This window comes from Pezoporus flaviventris, unplaced genomic scaffold (assembly GCF_033815535.1).
Source record: "Pezoporus flaviventris isolate CSIRO_AGI_PZ_B2104156 unplaced genomic scaffold, CSIRO_AGI_Pfla_v1 ptg000029l, whole genome shotgun sequence".
NCBI classification, from domain to species: domain Eukaryota; kingdom Metazoa; phylum Chordata; class Aves; order Psittaciformes; family Psittacidae; genus Pezoporus; species Pezoporus flaviventris.
The window spans coordinates 4,812,747-4,823,093 of record NW_026892577.1 but is presented as its reverse complement, the minus strand read 5'-3'; the positions used below and the strand labels follow the sequence as shown (position 1 = coordinate 4,823,093).

Genomic DNA, 10,347 nt, shown 5'->3' with positions numbered 1-10,347 from the left:
ACTTCTAACCCCTGTCTCGGGTAATACAGTTTCTTTAGCCACTGTGTGGAGGAAAACGCTGATTAGATTGCCTTGCTCAGTGCTAATTTTTCCTTCTGGTTCTGATTATGCAGAATGATGCTGCTAAAGAGAACGTTAGAAAGTCAATCAACCATTGCAAAAGATACAGTAAAAGCCTATTGTAAAAATCTTTCCTTCCTTATTTCTATTTTATTCCTCTGTCTGTCTCTCTCTATAAACTCACCCGACTATATTTACATTCAAATATATAATCCACATGATTTTAAGCTGCTTTGTGGAAGTTAGTTAGTTTCTTTACTTGATGTATCTTGAGACAATATAGCCAGTATGTGGATTTTGCTTCTTAGGCCCACTGCTTAGAGATAAATTATTACTTTTTGGTTTAATGTGTAATATATTGACTTTTAATTAATAGTACAGATAATACTGGACAATTCTTGTTTCTTCTTTTGGCCTTTTTCCACTTAGCATGGGAACTGGAAAAATCAGGCTTACCATATTCAAAGAAATTCAGCAATACGTTCCTTCTGACACTACGTAACTCTCATTCCACATAGAAAATAAAAATAAGGCTAATACGTATTATACGAAACCATAAAGGGAAAAGCACAGAACTACCACAATGGTCCCAGCTTCTTGTTCTCTAAAGGTCAGCTGTGAGGATGTGAAACAGCATTGTATTACCAGGGCAAAAGAAGCTGAAACACAAGAGAAAGTATTGAAATAGAAAGAAAAAGACGGTTTGAAGGATTCCAGGTCATCATATTGTAGTTCTCAGAACATTTAGTTGCTCTGTAAATACTGCTTAATTAAATGTACTCAGATTGACAGCAATATTTAACTCCAATTGCATTAGAACTGAATCACTACCTGCAATATTAATTCCAGATACCGCAGCAGAAGCAAACTAGGAGTAGGTCTGATTTTACATCCTGATCAAGAATTTATGCTGCAGATCCAAACGTATCGAGTCAAAGGACAATGTTAATTTATCACAAGGTCACACAGACCTCTACTGCCTTGATTCATGTTCTCTGCTCCCAGCTTCACAGAAGACCTGTGTAAAGGCCAACTGCTTAGTCTGAATGTCATGAAGAAGAATGTGGCAAATATGGTCACCCCTTCATATTTTAGCTTCCTAGAGAAATCTGATACTACATCAAACAGATATTTATCTTGGATGCTGTGGGAAGGGCATTTTAGTGCATGGAGCAGTGGCTGAAATCTGACATTACAACTGAAAATGGACTGATGATCTGTAGCAAATGAAGGTCTGTCAATCAGATGAAATGTCCAAACCTGCTGAACTAAATGAGCTTGTTTGTCACTGTAATTATGTAGCCTTACAATGATAAGGTATTACAGATACATGTCTAACTCAGTGCCAGAAACCGCTTTGCAGAAACCCAGTATATTTAATTACAAGAGGAGGAAAAAAAAGGTTCCTCTATTTCATGATCTACCCACCCCTGCAATGATTACTCCAGGGAAATTCCCACTGAAGCCAAGCAGATGGTTCCTACCTTGTTGTACGCCCAGCTTATTTTCTTTTAAGCTATGAAGTGGTTTACAATGCCATTTTTCTCTGGAGCTGCCTTGCATTTGGCAGGCTTCAGACTGTGTGTGAATTCCTTTTTACTGTATATGTGAATGGATTTCTTAGTTTCTTTTTTACCTCAAATAACAAATCCCACTTTGGATTCATATAAATAAGGACATGAATCAGACAAGTCTCTAGTCCAAACACGGTTTCAACAAGATGACTCCCACTGACTTTGTTGCAAGGGAGTTAATAACCAGATTTAACATCCCTGAGACATGTTGTCCCTGGTGCATTTCCAGAAACATCCATGTTGACTCTTAAAGACTTATCTATGGATCAATGTTGTATATTTCTGCTTCTGAGCAATACCTTACTCCCGTTCTGCACAGACACGTAAGTTTGCAGCAAACCTGAACAGATGTTAGTTGGATGAGGGAGCTGTCTGCTTGCTCTGTGCCTGCTGTGAACCTATATTGGTCCAAAGGGCAGGATGAAATCCATCTGTGATACTCTCCGAGGCAAACTTTGCCCTCGTATCAGAAGCCAGCTCAAGCCCTACTCACTGTTCAAGGTTTTTACCCAGGACAGAGGTGCGGTACTGGATTGTTCTCAGCAGAAGGGTGAATTTCTGCTATTTCTCCTTTCTTCTTAACATCCCAGGTTAGCAAGGCTTTCACAAGTATCATAGAGATTTTGTAAAACTGATGAACACTGATGACATCTCTTGAGAAACTTTTCTTTAAGTCAAATCTCTGTAAAACTAGAAGTAACCAGATTAAAGGCTACACCTAAATTGGCAGTGTCTGGTCAGGGAATGGTATATACTTTATCTGATTTGAGACTCTGTAGCTCCAAGGAGTTCTTTAAAGAAAGATAAATCATTAATCCCCACAATCAGTTCAGAGCAGCCAGTAAAGAAGATAAAGTTCTTGTGTCTTTGTGCCACACATACCTCCAGGCATCTTCTAACAGATTTCTCTGCAGCTTGAATTCAGCTCTCTACTTCAGAGTCAGAGACTCAGAGGGAAGCTGTGTTTGGAAGCAAAGAAAATAGTTGAAATCTCTCATGAGATATAGTTTAAAATAGATACTATTGGGGGGAAAAAGAGGTTATCTGCAAGCATTATGGTGTAGTTTTTCTCTGATATCCATTAAAAGCACACGCAATACCTGGATGACTTAACCTGTGACCATTATTTATTGTAACCCACTTTTTCTCCAGAGTGAATGCCTGAATTCGAATCTTCCATTTATGGCTAAGTGCACTTCTGGGAAGGGTAAATAGAACAGCAAAGGCCTGGGTCCCCGGGCAAGAAGCACACAGCAATCAAACCCAGAAAGTAGAAAAGTGGTTTTAAGTGTCCTCTTTGCTCCCTGGGCCTGGGCTGGCTGTATAAGGCTGGCCCCAGTGGAAATGAAAAGACCCCAAAGCCTGCTCTCTCCTCCAATAATTTACTTCCATCTCTCACTTTACACTGTGGAATAAAGAACCCCTTTGCAGGCTTTGGGAATTACAACATTCACCCAGGAATGGCTCCAGCACAGCGATTTGTGTGGTGCAGTATTTGTGTGGTGCAGTATTTGTGTGATGCAGTGATTTGTGTGATGCAGTGATTTGTGTGGTGCAGTGATTTGCGTGGTGCAGTGATTTGCGCGGTGCAGTGATTTGCATGGTGCAGTGACTTGCCACACAGCACCTTTAATGTAGAATTACGGCAATGCTCAAAGCAAGTTGAAACAGCTCAGTGGTTTATACATGTTTGCATCCCCCTCTGCCTCCCTGTACCAAGCCAGGATGTCTCCTTCACTTTGGACAGTAATGATGCAGGGAAACCCAATAATAGCTCTGTGTCCAGCCTTCCCCCAGGCATGTTTTCACTCTCATCATTCAATGGGAGGACAGATGGAAATACGAATTAGGAGTGAGAGATGCTGCCAACTCTCAGAAGCCCATTGAGGGAAGGGCTTCTGAGAGAAGGTCATCCTTTCTATTTGTTTCCTGCCTCAGGAAACCTCTGAAACAAGCTCAGAAGATTTGCAAGAACAGTTATGAGCGTGTGCCTATGAACTGAAGCTTGGCCTAGCAGCACCATACAAGGCTGTTGCTTCAGCTGCTGACCGCAAGCACAAAGCACAGCTGATTTTTAAGACATGATGGTGACTCTCTGACACACAAGCATCTGGTCTGGCTCCACTATCATTTTATGCTGGTCAGACAACATGAGGCTTTCTGGGGAAAAGCACGTGCACTGTGTTGCTGAATCTCACAAACCCCACAGTTTTCAGTGTTAAAACAGTTGGACTTGGAAGCTAAATTTGGGTGAATTCTTCTGAAGAGGAAAGCAGATACTTTTAGTTGTTTGAATCATTAAACTGTACTTAAAAGAAGGAGGGAAAAGTCTCACAAGTCTTGTTTAATGCAAGCTGCTATTCTAGGTTTCATTCCTGCCCCAGCTGGTATTTCCTGCTCTCCAAAACACAGAGGAAAGGTAAGGCATTTTTTATTGGGATTTATCTGAAAGATGAATCCTTAAACTCTGCTATGGCATGAGGAGTACAGGTGCCTGGAGGAGCTGCTACCTGCCCAGGAGTGCATGTTGTGCTGACAGCCCTGCTGAGCGAAAAGTAGAGGCTGCTATTCCATATATCTATCTCAGCTGTGTCCAAGACAAATCTAATATAAGCTTTATTTTTGAGCATTTAAGTGGGGAAAAGCCTTGCTTTTGTTTTCTGCACAAGAAGTAAGCTGCCAGCAGCTGGATCTGCCTGTTCCACCATGGCTGAAAAGTAACATGAATTCAACCATCAAATCACAGATTTCTTTTAGAGTCACTCCCTCACATTGCCAGTATTGAATGAGCAGGTTCCCATCTTAACTTTCTAAGTTCAGCAGTTTGCAGCAGTTTATCTCTTCTAACTCTTTGCCCCTCAAGCTCTTTTGGACTGAAACAGCTCTAAGCTCCTTGCAGTTCATTCACTGGGGCTCCCAGCTTGGCAGAATACCAGACTGATGCCAGGATGGCCATGGCCATGGGATTTTTTTAAGGACGTTTAGTTCCTACCATCTGTCTGTTGGCTCAACTCTAGGAAATTTAGATTGTGTTGCCTTCCCAAAGTTGTTTTTTCCCCCTTGGACTGCTGTCAGGATATGCAATCTGTCTCTGTGAGTGTTCCAGTGAGACAGTACTCAAGATGCAGTAAAATGCCTCTGACTCTTACATGTGTGACTTTCTTTCTTAATAACAGGTGAGGATACTGGTGCATTACCATGCACACACGTGAAAGTCAAAGAGTGCAAAGAGTACAAAGAGGTTCCAAACTTTTAATGGGGATTAAGTGTATTTTAGGAACTGTGTAACAACATTTGCTCTGCTAGTTCCTCATTTTGGACTTTAAGACCAGGTTGGTTGGTCAAAGTGTGGAAATGAGCTGTTGTGCTGCCACTCATCTGGACTGGGGCTTTTCACAGTGGGGACATTCCACTCAGCTGTGAAGACAATGCAGAAAAAATAGGGGTAACTGCACTGGTCCTGGGTTCCTCTTGCCTGTGTGTAACACAGTTATACCCCACTTTAAGCTTCATATTTCTTTTCCACTCAGATGTTTTGGAAGGAAGTGCTATTTCACTTGATGCTCCAGTACCCCTCCCCATGAGCCTGGTTTTGCCCCTCATCGTTAGACAGCCAGCTAGTCTATAATAACACTTAGAGATGAACCTGAGAGTCAGCACCCTGGGCACCTGATCCATTCTGATACTGGGCATATATATATACTCCATTAAAGGTTTAAACTCAGGAGTGGTTTATGAACCATTCCCGTGAGAACAGGAAAATTCCACTACAAGAGTGAATCAGAGAATGCAAGTCTTCTTAACTGAGCTGCTCTCATGAAACTTCTGCTTTTATGAAGCTTGGGATACATCTGAACTGGGGGTATTTGCTGGTGCTGTTTTCAGATAGGACTTTTAAGAGTGGAACATTCCGATGAATCTGAAGGTATGACAGATTCTGTCTGTTTTGGAAAATAGATTATGAGCCCACTAGCATTTAAGATATGATTTTAGACTCTGCTTGAGGGGCCACCTAGGCTTGGATTAAACCTTTTACCTTACAAGGTCTATTTACTTTACAGACCTTAAAATATTACATTGATAATGTGTTTCTGGATATAACCCATATGAAAGAGACATGTAGTTTATAGAATGAAACCATAAAGAAGCCTAAAACTGTGGGAGTGCAGCTGGTTAATATCTGTGTTCTTGTCTAATTGACAGGTTTAAAAAAATACTGTCTTAGCTAGAAAATACAACAATTACTTTAACAAAACAGATCTTCCCTGTCTTACTTGATTACAGGGCTCACGTTTTGTATATACAGCTGAAGTCCAACTAAATTATCTTTGGTTTTAGCTGACTGCAGTTCTTCTGCAGAGAATGTTCATAAATCCGCAACAGATCAAAACTGGATGTTTTCAGTTTCAATAAGAATTAGTTATTTTTTTTAAAGTGGGAATAACAACAAAGAGGCACAAATGAGACAATGTAGGATTTAGATAAATTTAGGGTTACTACAGCTCCCTTGCCCTTAGCCAGTGTAATGAATAATTTAAAGACAAATTTAGGGGCACTCCAGGACTAAAGTACTGCATTATCTAATTTCTGTTGTTACTCTGAAGTGTAAGCAGCAAGCTTATTAAATATGAATGGGGTAATCAGACAAATTCTATGACTGTGTGCATGAGCTTCTCATTAATGTTTCACAAAGAAGCATCAAGAAAGACTAAATAGACTGCACTGGATTTAAAAGTAATAAATATACTCCAGAAACAAAGTAACTTAATGACCTTCCTAGGAACAAAAGGGCTTAAACCAAAAGGACACTCATGTAGAGTATCCTTATTGAAGGAATAACTCAAGTAGATGATCTTCTGTGCATCTCTGGTCACCTCTGGATTATCATTTGCCAAAACATCACTGCCACAGTACAGCCATTTAGTACTTATTTTCAATGCTACATTTATACACTGGTAGCCTCAGCCATCACAGCCTGCCATGATTTTATTACAGCACAAGATGATTGCTGTAAACTGGCTTCTTACTAGGACACAGAACATACCTTCAAGCCAAGTTAGCAATTAGGGCACGATTTTGAGCATCCTTTACCTCTCACTGACATCAACAGAGAACACCTCTGGGATCATGCTCTTCAGCTGTGCAAGGGAATGCTGTTTCAAAGTGAACTTCTGAGCTAGAAGAAAAGAATACTTTGGTCTTTTATTTTCAGCTTTCCAGGAAGGTGTTTTTAATATCTAACAGAGGAAAACATTCTTCAATTCAGCTTACTTTTTTACATTTGATATTGGATGCACTGATTCACATTCAGAAGTGGAATGTGAATCAGGATACCAGGAACCAGAGGTTCAAATTAAAAAAAGTCAGTTTAAGTATGTGGAAAAACCCAGACTGACTTTTTAGGTGATACTTGACTTTCAGTTCTAGCAAATAGTCAGTTTTTCTGAGCAAAGACATTTCTGAATAAATTTCTTACTATAATTTCCCCATATGATTACTAAAAAAAGCAAACTTTGTCCAGACAATATCCTTACAAGATATAGTCTTATTGCAATATAAAACATTATATATATAATATCTTATTGCAAGATAAAACAGGCAATGAAAAAAAGATACAAATACATGAAAACCTGGAAGAAATGTCACAAAACTGGCAAATACTTCACTCCATTTTACCTAATTATTACAAAGAAAAGTATAGGATTTCAGGTAAGACAAGCCAAACCACAGTCTCTTCTTAAGGCTGCTCATTGTCTGTGATCAAGGTATGGTATGGGATAACCCAGATGGAGTGGGATATTGATCTAAGTATGTGTGCTGGTCAAAATACTTATTACTTTGTTCACACAGACATGGTAGATGTGGAACATCATTTTAATGATTGCAACCCAGAATAAAAAGGCAGAACACTCCCATCTTTTTGATCTCCTTATTTTTGATGAGGTATCTGTAAAGTCAGCCTTACTTCCCTCTGCAATTTTAAGGTCAACTTTATGAAAACACAAAGCACACATTATCAAGTTAATCTTACAATTGGCAATTAGCATCTTTACAGACTCCAAAGCCTAAACAATTAAAAGTTGAATAATTTATAGCAAACAGAACAATTTCTGTCAACAGTATTATAACGTGCATTAGAAATATACTGCACTGCCTGGAGCTGCTCGGTTATTGATTCTGGAGCTCTCATTAGCGATGCAGTTGGCAGCTCTCACCCATGGGCAATGGCTACTTCTGTTTGTCTCCACTTCAGAATTAATTGGAACTAATCCATGGTAACTTGCACTTATTTAGGGTGAGATCCTGCCAATAAAAGAGGATGGAGGAGGTGCACTGTGGTTGTTCTTATGTCAGCAGGTTATCTTCCAGGCAAAAGTTGCCAGAATGGCCACTGACTCCTCTGGCCAGCGAACACAGCAAACACCCTCTCAGCTCCAGTTTCCTCCCTGGGACAACAGATATCAAATCCACAGTTTTGACCTTCTTATCATATATATTTGCTTGGGCTGGATGTTCACCAGCCTCTCACAGCAAAGCTGGTGTTAAGCAAGGCATATATTAAGGATATTAAGATGTGAATCATCATGCAGCAGACGAATATAGGCAGTGTGTCTTTGAAGAAGTTATAGCCAAAAGAATTGAGTCTTTCTAGGGAACAAAACAAAAAAGGCTCTTGGAGAGAACTGTCAGGTTAGAGATAGGTTGAGAAAGGCCAATTTCTGCCTGTGTGTGTGGGATGATGGTTGTGAAGATGTCTCCAGCTAAAGGAAAGATTTGTTGATTGAGGTCATGTCTGCTGGGAGGTTGTCTACTTATGTTCCCACTATTCTTGGCAGGAAGAACCTGAGATGCTTAGCCACTGCCCTTTGTAAAGTTTCTGCACAGACCTTCTTATTCAGTTAAAGGAGAGATATTTCTTTCTTCTTAAGAGCATATAGTACATGACAGAATACCCTAATGTGGAGTGAACCTTCATCTCTGTGCTTCTTCTAACTGCCTCTTGCAGAAACACTTTTCAGCTGGCTGTTTACTTCTTGCTGTGAGTCATCCAGCAGGGGCCCTCCTTGGGAAAGGTACTTGTCAGACTGGGAGGAAAGACTAATAAGCAAATAATGATGTATGCTATCCTCCTTCTGCAGAGAATTATCCTTTCCCCCAGTAATATCACTTGTCCAGTAGCCCCCCAAAAAGCATCTTGCAATGGAAGATGGAGGATGCAGGGAGAAAGAGAACAGCTATCAGGCATCAAGCAGCTTCACTTGCAATTCATGAAGCACCAGGCAGTGAAGTGCAGAGAAGAAACAGAAAGCACTACAGCAGGTCTCGTCATGCCATGCTATAAGACCATCGCATGGCCTTATTTTAACTGCTTAGTAAAATACTGGTCACCCCATATCAAGAAGGATGTACAATCTCCAAATAGATGGGGAAGATAATTACAATCCTAATGAAGATTATAGCCAACAAATAGCCTCTGTTCAAGGAGTGACTAAAGAGCTTTGGAAAAACTTAATAGGATTCTTCACATTGAGATGAAACAGGCAGGGAGAGAGCAAGATATGATTTAAGGCCTTTCAAATCATGAAAGAGATGGTGGAAGTAAATGAGTGAATTCTTCATTTTTCATTGTACTAGGATCAGGAGGTGCCTAGTGCTAGACAAGGTAGCTTGAAATAAAAGACAGAATAAATAGGACTCCTCCATAGAACCTCCAACTTGAGAAAGTCATTGCCACAGAGTAAAAGCTGAATGAAGATATGGCTTCTAAGGTATTAGGCAGATTAGACAACAGCAGGAAGATCCACTGATAATGGTTAAATATAACCGTTATAACAGTCAAGCTTTGGTTAAAAATACCTCCGACTGTTGACAATGGGAAGCTGGGAGGTGTTTTGGAAAAGAAGATCTTTACTTTCCTCAAATGGGGTCTTCATAGGCTTTAGCCAAGAAAATCATACAGTATTTATCTAACTTTGATGTGAGTTTAATGCTAGATGTTGAAGGCGGCTCTTTTCTGGAGGTACAATCTCTTCCTTCACTCAAATAAATAGGTGAGGAAAGGAGGTCATTTGGGGAGCTCAGGTATTCTCTTTTCTGCATATCCATCACAAAATGCTAAACAGATTCTATATGCTGTATGCTCACAAGATGAGAATGAGTTGCCAAAGAGCTGATTATTAACACTTTCATCTAAATACTGAAATTGAACAAAGCCAGTTGAAAAAAGAGGTGTAATTTTGAACAACTGCTGAAGCTACAGATCTATTTTTCCTCCTGTCTCCCCATATCTCCAAATCAAGATTGAATGTTTTTAAAGAAAACACTCCAGTTCAACTCATATTGCTCCATTTATTTTCTAGCCGCGGCATTTAGCAGCCTCTCAGATTTAATAGTGTCTGGGTCCTTTTAACCTTATGTTCTGAATTTACAGAGGGGCAGGTTGGACTTGAATTGTCCATATAAACCATCCCCCATATAATGCCTCCTTCCATATGCGCATCTGGTGAGTTCTTTGCTGTTCCTAATTAGGATGCAGCATCTTGGAAAACCAGTTCTTTAACAGAAACTGTAGCAAGAAACTGTGCAAATTTAAATGAGAACTGAGGATCCCACTGAGACTTTTATTAGCAACAAAATCAAAGATCTGCAAAATGTATTTTGTTTTTATTCCCCTCAGCATCACTGATCTTCTGATTCCACACCATGCTGAGTC

General features: G+C 40.0%; 1 long non-coding RNA gene across 1 annotated transcript; it reads left to right on the top strand.

Moving 5' to 3' along the window:
• Positions 1 to 571: 571 nt before the first annotated feature.
• On the top strand, positions 572 to 4,788 carry LOC133272059 (uncharacterized). Its single transcript, XR_009744332.1, has 2 exons — positions 572 to 3,125; positions 3,193 to 4,788. It is a non-coding gene; the product is annotated as an uncharacterized LOC133272059 (long non-coding RNA).
• Positions 4,789 to 10,347: the final 5,559 nt, after the last annotated feature.